The sequence below is a fragment of the Crocuta crocuta genome, unplaced genomic scaffold, assembly GCF_008692635.1.
Source record: "Crocuta crocuta isolate KB4526 unplaced genomic scaffold, BGI_CrCroc_1.0 scaffold383, whole genome shotgun sequence".
NCBI lineage: Eukaryota > Metazoa > Chordata > Mammalia > Carnivora > Hyaenidae > Crocuta > Crocuta crocuta.
This window is the reverse complement of record NW_027531897.1, coordinates 1,085,368-1,099,062: the sequence shown is the minus strand read 5'-3', so window position 1 is coordinate 1,099,062 and position 13,695 is coordinate 1,085,368. Positions and strand designations below refer to the sequence as shown.

At 42.1% G+C, this 13,695-nt stretch overlaps 1 long non-coding RNA gene across 1 annotated transcript in view; it reads right to left on the bottom strand.

Annotated features, from left to right (window-relative positions):
* Nucleotides 1–13,695, bottom strand: part of LOC144239485 (uncharacterized) — a 138,902-nt gene that overhangs the window by 107,800 nt on the left and 17,407 nt on the right. Inside the window, exon 2 of the long non-coding RNA XR_013337446.1 lies at nucleotides 4,036–4,220. This is a non-coding gene — a long non-coding RNA (uncharacterized LOC144239485). The remainder of the gene's footprint in view (nucleotides 1–4,035; nucleotides 4,221–13,695) is intronic.

Sequence of the window (13,695 nt, the reverse complement as noted above, 5' to 3'; positions counted from 1 at the left end):
CAATAGCACAATAAAAATTCTTACCATGATTAGGCATTCATTATGTTTCAGGAATCCTTAAGTGCTTTATGTGTGTTAACTAGTATAATTCTCATAGTAACCATATGAGTTAAATGCAATTATTATCTACACTTAAATGAGAAAACTAGTTCACAGAGACTTTCCACATGGTCACACCTTTAGTGGAGTCAGGATGTGAACCCAGGAAGTCTGGTTCTAAAACTTATATACTACACTCTAGCCACTACACAAAAATACAGTGATCTCCACCTCCCTGGGATCTCCCTAGCACTGTCTCTGACCTGTGACTCTGAGTGGCAGCTCTGAGGGTCATTCCTGCAGGGAACACTGAAGTTGCCCCTAGTGATTCCTCTCCTTGGACACGGTCCTGTCACAGGGACTCTCAACGCATGCTCCACTGGGGAAGTTTCTGTGGCTGGAAGTGTCTTCCATCACAACCTGTTGTCATGGCTGCTGCCATTGAATGGGGGTTTCTGGCACCCACGCCGGCCAATACCTTTTTAAGGGTCCTACTGGTACCTGCTGCTCCTATAGCAATGTCCCTGTCTCTCAGTCTTTGTTATCACCACCTCTAAGGTATATTTTACTGAATCTATAATTGCACACAGCTCTTTCAAGGAACTTATTTGAGTACTGTAGTATCTTAATTTGGTTAAGCTTAAAATGTAAAGCTTTTGAGGGGCGCCTGGGTGGCTTAGTCAATTGAGCATCCGACTTTCGCTTAGGTCATGATCTCGCGGCTCGTGGGTTCGAGCCCTGCGTCGGGCTCTGTGCTGACTGCCAGCTCAGAGCCTGGAGCCTGTTTCAGTCTGTGACTCCCTCTCTCTCTGACCCTCCCCTGCACACGCGGTCTCTCTCTCTCTCTCTCTCCTAGAAATAAATTAAAAAAAAAAAAAAAGATAGCATCAAGAAGCAAGTCTACCTACCCCCTCAACTCCCTTTTGTTCTTTGAGTGCTATGTCTATATGCCACTTGGCTTATAGGACCCAATAATTACATTTACATGTACCCGTGTATATATGTTTGAATTTACCAAGTTCTTTTAAAATTCATTATGTCATCTAATCTTCACCCTAACCCTGTGAGACTATTCTGTACTCCATTTCATGGGTGAGAAAATTGAAGCTAAGAAAGATTAAATGTCTATCTGAAGATTTTATACTGAAGTCAGAGCCAGGAGTAAATCTAATCTTAGATTGCTAATGTCACCACACCATTACCAACGGTACTAAGAGTCTTTTAACTCTCTGACTTTATGGACAAAATGGTATCTTGTAGTTTTAATTTATACTCGTATGCTTATATCTGAGGCTCTTTTGTAGTTCTTTCTTGCCTATAGTGCATACCAATTTTTGCTTTTGGGAGTTTATCTTTTATGAATTGACAAAAAGAACTCTTGCCCTAACGGGGATGTTGATTTTAGCACATATTTTACAAATATGTTTTCCAGTTTGTCCTATGCCTTTAATTTTTATTTTTTAGTATGTACAAAAACATAAAATCTTTATGTTGTCAAATTTATGCACTTATTTCTTCAGAGTTTCTCCCTTGGAAAAGGCTTCTCAATCTAAAATCATACATTTTTTCCTACCTAGATAGCAGTTTCAGTTTTATATTTAATTTTTTAACCCATTTGGAATGTATTTAAATGTATAATGTAAGCTAAGGTTTCAACTGGAAGTGTTTCATATGAGCAAAGTTATCCCAGCGTTAGTTATTAAATGTTTCCCCACCATTGATTTGATCATCTTCATATTTTAGGTACAATTTATATTTGGGTTTGATTCCAGGCTTTCTATTTACTTCCTGTGATTACTTCCTGCTAACCCTGATTCCAGTCCTGCCCTGTCTACACCATGAGCACTCCAGGACCACAGATGGGATAGCCTGTACTCCTGTCTCAGCATCTCCCTTGGCTACCAAGGGACTTGGCATCAGCATTAAGTCCTCATCACTAGTTCCCCTCTGGGTAGAAAAGCTATGATTCTGGGCCCTAAATCAGAATGCACGAACTGCAAAAAGATGCTTCCTGCAATTTTGTGTGTGTGTGTGTGTGTGTGTGTGTGTGTGTGTACACAAACGCACATGCTCACCCATGCTCATGCATGTGTGTTTCAGGGTTGGTGTGCTATATCCTGTGGTTCTCCAAATCAGACAGCCATTTTCTACTTGTGTCTGTTACTGAATATAGAATCCAGAATTTGAGGCTGATTTAGTGGCTGTTCCCATTCAGAGAACTCTTCCTTATTCAGGAAAAGTTTTGCTCCATTTAAGGTGAGGTTTGGTGGAGAAGATTTTGCAACCTTCATTTTCTCTTAAGGTGCACAGGTCATAAGGAATGTGGAAAAACATGAGAACTCCAGACGTAAGCGACTGCAAGTGTAGAAATTTAACATTAATCTGGGGAGTCAGAGACTGAATTTACTGTTCTTTTAAATCCCTGTGAAATATTCCTTTCTGCGCAATTTATGGTCTGGTTCAAGTCACTTAACTATACAAAATGAAAGAGAAATATTTCTTTTATCATAAAATATTACATCTGAACTGGACCCTGGACATCTTCTAGTCCAACCTCCTTGTTTTTACAGATGTGGAAACCAAGCCTAGAGAGCTTACATGGCCTGCTCAGTTGGTCAGAGCCAGGGTTAAAAGATGTGTCCATGGACTCCACTCTGTCCTCCCCTCATTCTGCACAATATACAGAAGTTAATTAAATCAAGCAATGCCATCTATGACAGTTGTATGAAAATCCAAAACTCAAGCAAGGACCGAAGCTGAAAGTGGGACTGTTCTTCTAAGTCATCAATTTAAGAACATCTTGGATTGAGAAAACATATACTATAAGTAGCTATGAACAAACCCTCCCCCAACTCTTCCTTTCTCTTTCTGTTTTACTTCTTCCCTCCCCCCTTCTTTCTTCTGCCATCTTCCCCCTTGCTCTGGAACCTCTCCTGCCTACCAGAAATAAACTTTGCCTCATAGGCATCTTATTGAAACCCCCATGGCACATTTGGCCGCAATGGATACTCCTCTCCCGGGTAGGATGCCATCATTAGCAAGCTGTGGTTCTGAGTCCCAGGATTCAGGCAGCAACAAGACCAAGTGAAGTGGGTAAAAGAGAAATAGGACATGGATGTGCTTATGGACACAGAGCTCTACCCAGGTAACCCAGGACTTCATATAAGCTTGATTCAAAGTCCTCTCCTGCCACACAGGCTAGTTACCTCTGGAAAGGAAGACAGTGATGACTCCAGTGGCTCAGGCAGAAAAGGGGACCCAAGGGGCTTCTGTGCACAGCACGGGTTGAAGGTGAATCCTTGCTTCTTGTACCTTCTCGTACTGGTCTTTGCATAGTCTCCTTTTACGTCTAGTTCCTTTATCAGTTATTTTTAACAAGGTAACAAGTAAGTCCCCAGAACTGGCCCATGGAAACAAAATCGCAGACACTGATCTACTTGTAACCTGCCCCTGCCCACGTGCAGTAACTACCACCCCACGTGCTGTGCTTTTTCTGGCTTGAATTTCTTTTTATATGGTTTTGCTGCATCTCTATATTCATGAAAATGCTATTTTTTATTTTAGTTATTTTTAACATCATAAAAATGGTATTCTATGATGTCTGAGCTTTTCTTCAAAATAATAAGGGAGGGGGAAGGGGCTAAGACATACAGAGGAAGCGAGACTAGCTAAGACAGAAGCCAGGTAGTAGGTACCTGGAGGAAATCACACTATTCTTTCTGTTTCTAGATGTTAAAATGTTTTCCATATGAAAAATCGCTAAAGATTATATTGCAAAGAATCATCCATGTTGTTTACTTGTTTCAATTTCTGATAATATTTCTTGTTGTGAATACTTCACAATGTATTTGAATTATTTTTGAATACAAGAAATGAAGCCAAAGGAGATTTTTGATTCACTAAAAAAATCCAAAGCGACAGTATTTCCTTTTTTTCTCTAGACTGCAGTTACCTTGATTTTCTTCATGCTTCTCCCCAGTTCTGCCCCCAACCTACCTCCCCAGTATTCCATGAAGCAGATCCACCCACAGTGAGCTCTCTGGGCACAACTCAGGCAATTCCACTTAGGTCTCGTTGTATCCGGTTCTCAGTCACCAAATCCTTGACTTCCCAAGGTGCTGCTGTCCTATCAGGGTTCTCTTCCTTCCCTGGCCTCAGGCAGCAGAGGACCCGGAAGAGCCCTAAGGGAGGAAGGGAATGTGTTATTTGTTTGTGTTCAAATCTCCAGAGTTGCTTTTCCCCTTCTGCTACGAACAGCCCCACTCCTCTAGGGCCGATGCATGAGGGCCCCCTTTCCAGAAGCCGGGCCCAGTTGGAGCTCTATGTTCAGTCTTTCATGTCAAGACCACGCTCAGGTCAAATCTGGAGAAAATGGAGTATGTGTCTCTCTTTTGCCTTGGTCACTGACTTTTCCACCCTTTGGGGCTTGGATCCACAAATCGAATGTCACTTTCAAATGCACTTCTAGGCTGCACGGAGACTCACTTGTCTAGAGATTGAGCAGCACCCTTCTTTCCAGGGCACCAAGCTTGTTGCTTGTAACCCCAAAATGCTAATCATTTTTTTTCATTCATCAAATATTCATTGGTTGCCTATCATGTGCCAGGCACCGTGATAGGCTTTATGTGCCCGATGGCAAACCAGATAGAGTCTCTTTTCCAAGCCCTCCCCATTCACTAGGGATGCAGCAAAGTACATGAACAAATGTAGCAGAAGCACCTGTACTTAGGCCGCAGTATGACTTCCGTGAGCTCTAATGCATGTGCCTTTGTTGGCTGTCTTGCATAAAAATATCAAAAATTTTATTTTTAACTTATACTTACAGCATAAAGATAAATGTATTAATATTCCATATGAAAATAATACTTCTAATTTTAAAAGAATTTAAAACATTTTTGTGACTTCCTAAAAGTATCATGGGTCCTCGCCTCTCTGTCTCCTGTGCCTACTGGGTAAGCTGGCCCTCTTACCATTTGTATTTTCTTCCCGATTAGGACATAACTAAGCTCCCCTCTTTATTGCTTCCATCTCTGACAATAAGAATTCCCTTATGATGATAATTTTCCATTTGGTTTCCATCCATTAAAACTGTATATATTGACAAAGATTAGCAATGAAATCACATTTAAAAGAATGTATTGTTTAATTTATCATCCAACAAATATGTCTGTCAAATAATAATAGCTAAAATTTAGATTGAGTCTTTTTTTTAATGTTTATTTTATTTCTAAGAGACAGTCAGAGACAGAGGGTGAGCAGGGGAGGGGCAGAGAGAGTGAGGGAGACACAGAATCCCAAGGAGCCTCCAGGCTCCTGGCTGTCAGCACAAAGCCCAATGTGAGGCTTGAAGTCACAAACCATGAGATCAGGACCTGAGCTGAAGTCAGAGGCTTAACCGACTGAGCCACCCAGGCGCCCCTAAAAGTTTATTGCGTCTTAACTATGTGAGCAACACTAGTTCACATGTATTAACTCACTTAAGATGACGACCCTATAGAGGGAGTCGTATTGCCATTGCCTTCATTTTACAGATGAAGAAGCAGAAGCACTCAGAGGTTAAATGACTCATTTGGGGCCACACAACTAGTAAAAGACACAGCCAGCATTTGAACTTGTCCAAGGCCAGAGCCTTAACCACTATGCTAGGTAACTTAGGACACAATTGTGTGATGCATCTCTCACACAGGCTATTTTCTACACAATCGTGAGTTTTCCACCCTCTATAAAACTACAGCCCGCCAGGAGCCACTACGTAGCCCCAGGGTTGGGAACCTGCACTTAGGGTAAACTTTCTAACTTTTTATACCATTAAGCTGCCAAGGGGACTCCTTTAATACGTGAAATATTCACATTTCAGGGACCGTCTTATGGGAACACAGTAGCCACACTTTCCCTCTGTGCCCTTGAGCGCCTTCTGGTAGCTGAACATGAGCCAAATGAATGGGAAGCTGTGACGTTCCCACCCTGTCCTCCTTATCTCCTAAAATGACTAAAGAGATTGGAGGTCCCCTTGGCCCCCTGCACTGTTCGCTGACTTTAGGACTGGAATTACAGCCAGCCGGCACCTCCCCGGGTTGTGCCTTCACCAACAATGCAGACTCACAGAAAAAGAATTTAGGTTAAAAAAGATGATACGTTAGATCCCAGGTCCACAAAGCCAGAACACCCTTGTTTGCCAAGCAGAAACTTATTAATCACAAGACTAAAGACACTTTTAATTTCCAAAATGGTATTGCAACCAGCACAATCATCCTGCCTAGGTAAGTGCCAAAATACTTCTTCCCTGAGTCCTCCTAAGTGCTTTGAGTTGATAGAAAATAACCTCTTGAAACTACACAGTTAACTCCAGAACTGTAGCTGTGCCACCGGAGAAAGAAAGACAGGAAGGAAGCATTTCAGCTGAGATGTACATCATGGGGGACGGGAAGAGATAACATCCTGACCCATATATACAGTTTCTGGCCCAGAAGTATTATCTGTTTAATGATAACTGTAGTATACACTCAAAAGCAAGCACGGAAAATTATCATGGTTTTTTTGTATGGAAGAGCAAAGCCAGAGAGCTTGTGATTTTTTTTTTCCACTCATACAGCTTGAAGCCAACAAGCATGCTGTGACTAGATAATATCATATATACTTATGGAGGGGAATATATGAAAGCTGACTCAGAAGAGCCCATTAGACTGCAGCATTGAGTAACCAGTAATGAGTGAACAAATAAAATATCGTGTGACCATCTAATACAACATTGACTCTTTTCTTAAAAAGAACCAAAATATTATCTGTTTTTAAAAATAAGTCTCAATTCCATGGCCATCTACCGTAAATCACTGCCTTTGTGTAAAGAAGTGCCTGATCACTTCGTCAGATTTCCTGGAACGAGATTCCAGGCAGAGGCAAACGCTTGGGTCAGGGCACGTAGATAGGTGACAGATGGTGGATTTTAGCCTTTCAACACATAACCGTAACCTTATGCACTGTCTGAGTTTATTTTCAATCCCATACACAAGGGCTTATTGTTTATAATAAGCTCTCCTCCAAACCCATTTCCAGGAAAAGATTCTCTGTGTGTGTCACCCTGCCTCACTTCCCAGGCTGCAGAGTGAGCATGAGGGCTTCAGGACCCGGGGCCAAGTGTCAACTGCCAATAATTGGGGGGTGGGGGGTGGGGAGGAGGGGCTTGAAATTTCCAGTCCTTGCTACTATTTATGTTAGTGTCCTGTCTAGTCTAGTCTCAGATGCATCTTAGATGCGTTGCTTAGAATTTGCAGCCTTACTTCTATTTTCTCACCCGGAATGAAAACCAATGCACATTTCACCAAGCCATCTCTACTTGTTAGAAAAAGAGGGAAGAAAAGAAAATTTTGTCTCACAGGTTGGGTTTCCATCTCAAGGTGGGAAAGCTCAGTAATTTAGACTCAAAAGTAAACAAGCTACACTCACCCCCAGCCTAGGAGATGTGTAAACACAAAATGGGCAATGCTAATTTTATTCTTGGTACCGTGTTCATGTTCTGAGTCAACTCTTGCCTTCTCTTTACTCTGAAGCTAATGAATGCAAGCCCCTGATTCCATCTGAGACCATGTAATTCCACTGGGCTTTTTAGAAGGCTTGGGGTCAACATAGGGACATGAATTTGAAAGAGCACAAATTCTAGCTATATGACTCCAACTAAAAATGTGAGGCAGAGAACAGCTCTGAGATTCGTGAACATCAATTTACTTTTGGGAGAAGCTGGATAAAACTTTGAGTTTGGTCTCAAAATAGCCTGGACAATTTTAGTTTTCTGACAGCATTTGGTGGCAAGCCTGTTAAAGAACACCATCTTGAAAATCCCCATTTGTGTGCTGTAGATAGCATATCATCTGGACACACCCAGAGCGTCAGAAGCATTAATCGCAGAGGCACACCTGGCATGGAACAGAGGTGTGAGGAGAGGAGGAGATAGAGTTTTAGATGGACCCCAGACCTTGTGTTTTCTCCACTTCTGCCTATTTGATTAGTTAACAGCTTGCCTGACTGCTCACTCAGAGAGGCCCTAGGGTACAGTGGTTAAGAGCACAGACACTGCAGTTAGGAGAACAGGCTTCTGAATCCCAGCTCTGCCAGGTAATGGCTCTGTGACCACGGACAGGTTCCCTAACTTCTCTGAGCCTTAGCTTTGTAGGGTGACAAGTATGCCGGGACTGGCACAGGGCCTGCACATTTGGGGGCTCAGAGCTCTTCCTCTTGTACCCTTCCCTTCTCTGTTCGCTGAGTGTTCATGTATGTATGAAAAGTACTCAGTCAATGCTCACAAACCATTCATTTATCTTTAGTACTTGTGGTCCAATGATGACGGAATTAAAATTGTTATTGTTATTATTACCCTTGGGGAAAGGCCGTTCAGAAGTTGCTGTGTCTCATTCTGGTTATCAAGTCACTTCAACGTAGACAGTTTTGCTGTGGGCTGAGCTATCTGGGAGGCTCAGCAGAGGTAAAGCTACTGCTCATCCTTTGTTCTCACCTCAGAGTTGAAACCTAGCACTCTCTGATTTGACAAGGCATGTTTGGCAGCAATTGACAACGGCGTTGGAAGGTGTCACTCCTTCATGTACCAGTCCCATATTTATAATGGGATTCCTTGAGAGCTGATGAGAAACAGGAATCAGAGTTCTTATTTCAGATATTCCAATTATTTGAACATCTCCAAAATACTGAAATCTTTTTCACTGAATTGAGTTAGTAGGAAAAGTGGGGTGGGGCCCAGGAGACCTTCCCCATCAGGTACCCCTGAGTGCCTTAAGCTTAAGCATAGGGTCAAGATTATCCAAGAGGAGAGCTGGTCTGGCACTGATATTGCCCCTTCGACATTCAGTCACCATCACACCACGCCCATGCCCAATGGCAAATGGCTGAGTACGTGAGAAAGGAAGACTGATCACAAAGACTCATCTTGCTGGAACCCAGCTTGGTGAGGCACGGGGTCCCATGCACATTCCAGGGGCAAGCACTCTGCCCTGCCAGCCTCTCCTGGCCCTTCTGCCTGTGCTAGACCTATGGACTAACGTTTTCAGTAGTGACAAAGCAAGAGTAGGCATCTTCTCCCATGAGTGACTGTTCAGGCGGTGTGAACTTAGAAGTCTGTGACTCAGATTTCTCAAGGGCAATGGACAGGAAAGAAAGAATAGACTTGTCTTCTCAATGAAAACAGGGAATTGGGATTATTATAAATTGAACATTCAAAGAAATGGGAGGTTATTTCATATTCCAAACTGATGAAGCAGGATATATTAGTTATGCCTAGGTACATTTGAGTTGACAGCCTTCGTAACATCTGTTCTAAGTCCTTCTGCAAATCCTTAAACTAAAGAATGTGTGAAAATTGAAAATAGCCATGAGCTTACATCTTAGGAAGACTTGTATCTCTTTACCGTATTGCCTCCTAGTCCAGGTTTCCAAATGAAGAATGTACTAAAATGGAGGTTAATTTATCTTTTGAGCTGGACAATTCATTTCCCTTTGGTGACTAATTTCTAATCCCTTCCTCCCCCCAACTTGACCTTTGGCTAATTTCAATTAATTATGAAAACTTGTATCAGTTTCATGTTCCTAGTCTTCAGAGGCAAAAATGAAGTTGTATCAGAATGATCTTGTCATAGTATTCTTAAAGAAAAATACAAACTAGCTCATTAGAAATAAATTTGGTAAATATTCTTGGGGCGCCTGGGTGGCTCAGTTGGTTAAGTTTCCCACTTCGGCTCAGGTTATAATCTCACGGCTCATTGGTTCAAGCCCCACCTCGGGCTCTGTGCTGACTGCCAGCTCAGAGCCTGGAGCCTGTTTCAGATTCTGTGTGTGTCTCTCTCTCTGACCCTCCCCTGCTCACACACACTCTCTCTCTCTCTCAGAAATAAATAAAACATTTTTAAAAAAAATAAATTCTTTTTTTCTTTCTTTCTTTTTTTTTAAAATATTTTTTATTTATTCCTAGGAGAGAGAGAGAGAGAGACAGCGTGAGCAGGGGAGGGTCAGAGAGAGAGGGAGATACAGACTCTGAAATGGGCTCCAGGCTCTGGGGTGGCAGGCAGCACAGAGCCCCACGCGGGCCCGAACCCACGAACCGCGAGATCATGACCTAAGCGAAAGTCGGACGCTTAACCGACTAAGCCACCCAGGCGCCCCTGGTAAATATTCTTTCAATGATATCATGAACACATCAAGAACCAAGATCTTCTTTCCAGTTTTGCTTAAAATAGGCTCAAAGATACCATCTCCACTGATTGATTGTAATGCAAATTTGTCAGGTTTTGTATGACTATAAATAAAAGATCCAAGGCAGGGGAAAAACCTTTCTTGTTACAGAGAAATATAATAGTAGAATTGGAAATTTTATAATCAGATCAGTATAGCATTTTTTACCTGATAATCTCAAAGCCATTCTCAACATCAATATTGAACTTCATGACACTGTCAGTGAGTGGAGAAGTGTCAAACATTTGCTCACCCATTGTGTACTTTAGCTTCCATCATTTGCAGAACTTGAATTTAAATTCCTATCTCTCAATCTACCATTCCCGCCAGCACCTTCACATCATTCTTCTTGGCTGGGTTGGATGGACAGAGTTTAGGGGAGGGTGTGCATTTGGGTGACTTGTTTGGTTGGTTCAGAGAGTTTGCCCTGAAACTGGGCTTCAGACTGAAGGGACACTTTCCCTCTGTGGGCCTGAGGAACTGCAGCATGGTTAAACTCTCGAGTCTGTCAGACTTGAATGAGACCATTGGGTAGGAAGGCCAAAATGGCCACAATGCCATCAAGACATTGGACACTCACCCATTTGCCTACTAGAAAGTCTTGAGCATGTGGAATTTAAGAAATAAAACAAATAACCAAAGGGGGGGTGGGGGAGAGAGAGAGACAGAGAGACAGACAGAGGCAAACTACGAAACAGGCTCATTACTATAGAGAACAAACTGATAGTTACCAGAGGGGAGATGGGTAGGGGAATGGGTGAAATAGGTAATGGGGATTCAGGAGTGCACTTGTGATTAGAACCTTGTGTTGTATGGAAGTGCTGAATCACTATATTGTACACCTTAAACTAATATGACACTGTAAATTAACTAAGTAGAATTTAAATAAAAAATTTTAAAACCTCTTGAGAATCATGCCTACTGGGTACCCTTTTTTTAGGGGATTTAGGTTAGGCACATAGATCTTAGCAATCCTCCAAACCAAACCTTTTGTTTTTCTGACCAATGAACTAGCCCAAAGTTATTTGAATGGCAGGTCCATGAACAAGATCATGGTTTCATCATTCCTGATGTTCTTTCTATAATCCAATTCTTCCTTACATAAAAATAAGTAGGCTGTGATTTTCTCCTGGAGTGGTTCACAATAATGGGGGGAGGGGTGGAGAATGAGATTTTGTGCAACTGAGCAGTGGATATCTCAACATGAAAATGGAATAGGGATGGAGCATTAATAGATGCTGAGCACCTGCAATGTACAAAGGATCTTACTATACGTTTTCTCACCTAATCCTTACATCAAATTTATGATAAATATATAATCTCCCATTTCATTGGAAAGAAAACTGAAGCTCAGGTTCTGCATTCTTCATTAGCATGTGCATGAAACTGTACCTATCTTTATACCTACTCCTCTGAGGACCCCAAATCAGTGGACTCCCAAAGACAAGCAATTTAGTCAAAGGCTGCTTGGAAACATAAAGCCTGAGTTGGTGCATTGCACCTGCTTGGGCGCGGAGAAGTCTCAGCAGATGGAGGAAACACAGATGACCCCCCCCCCATAATTCTGTCACCACCAAGAGAAGGCTGGAACCAGTTACACACCCACTTACTTGGAATCTCAAATATAAATTGCCTAGAAAATTGAGCATGCTAAAGAGAAACTTTGCATCTTAAACCTGCAGTGGCCCCATGCATAGATGGTATATTCTGGGCAAAGATAGTATATAGTGTATAGCTCCACACAAGGAGCAGGGAGCTCCTGGGTGTGTAGAAGACCCTGACACCCATTTTGTGAGTTCGATCTTTTGAACCAGAACCAGCATCAGTACAGGAGAGTGGTGATGAATAGCTAGACAGAGCTATATATAAGTGTTGAGGGAGGCAGGAAGGACAGAGTGAGGACAGGTAAGGCAGTGGAATACATGGTGAGTTTAAGAAGTATGGTTTGAAGCAATGTAGTTTAAAGGACATGGCTTGACAGAGAGCAAGGAGAAACTCTTTAGGGAAGGTGTGAGGGTGAGGGGAGGAAAAGCCCATGCTTAGTTGGAATAGAAACCACAAAACAGAACACAGTCGCTGGAGAAGAGACAGTTTAGTAAGGAATTTATGTTAAAAGCATTATAAACTCATAAACTTAACCGCATTAGCCTTGATCACCTATGTACAGAACCCTCAAACTCCTCAAGGATCCCATTCCACCTTGAATATCTTTACATATGACTCTGGTATTGTCATATTCTCTTTGTGTATAGGATTCTGAGTCAAGCAGGAAAGAGAAAAAGATCTTGTCAGAACTGAGATTTTACCATTCCTTTCCCCTAAACAAAGAAATTAAAAGCAACAGATCGAGCAGATTCACATAAACACTGAATGTGAATTTTATGAAGGAGCTTCAGAATGCACACAGACTATCAATTAAAATGTGCTGGGGAAATTAGGCCACTAACTGTCAATGGGCATGAATTGCTCCCTGAGGAATTTCCATTAGATTTAAGTTTGATGAGCTGTTCCAACACTGGATCCAAAATTTGTTTAACTCTTGGTTGCTATAAATGTGGAAACTGGAATTGGCATTTAGTAAAATCTCTCGTGCAGCTAAAAAGGTGAAAACATTGTTCTTGAGGAAGCTTTGAACAAATAGAGTGACTTAAAGGCAGGTGCTTCACAGAGAGGGCACATATTCTGTTTAACAATATAAGAGACTTGGAGTAGGCAGCAGGCTCATTTTGGCAACAATAATGTTTGTTGCCTGTTTTTCTTTTTTTTATGATTTCTTCTGGTAGAAATGGATAGACAGAAGCCTGGATTCCTGGAGAATGATCAGAGTGGTCACACACAATGGTACAGATTGTACCCTGCACAACGGTGCCCAGAGACCAGACAACTCTGAACTAAAATCCAGTTTTCCCCAAGATTTAAGTTCCATGAAGGTAGGGGCCTTGAGATCTTGGTTCCTTCCATATCTTTTATGTCTGCAACAGTCCCTGACATACAGAAGCTCCACGAAAGTATTTGTTACCTGAATGAATAAGGAAATGAAGTGGTCTCAGCAATATGGCGTCAGGCTGGATGGTCAGGAAGAAATGCTCCGGAGGCTACTTCCTCAGGAAGATGCAAGGCATGTGTATCTGGTACATAATGTTAGGGTTCTGCCCAATAGCTACGAAGTGTCCAGACATGGCCAGTGTGGAGAAGCCAGGAGCGGTGACTTGGCGGGGCAGTTGGCTCAGTAGCCATGCTCCCCTTTTTCCTTACCAACTGTATTCATGTTTTGTTTGAGGTAGGAATGTGTCTCTCTAAGATCCTTGCTTTCCCGGACTATAGCAAATGCATGGACATTCATTTCAGGCCATTTAGACATAAACAAAGGCCTGCTAGAGATTTCTGGGAAAGTTTTGTTTTGCTGTTTCAGATGTTATTAGT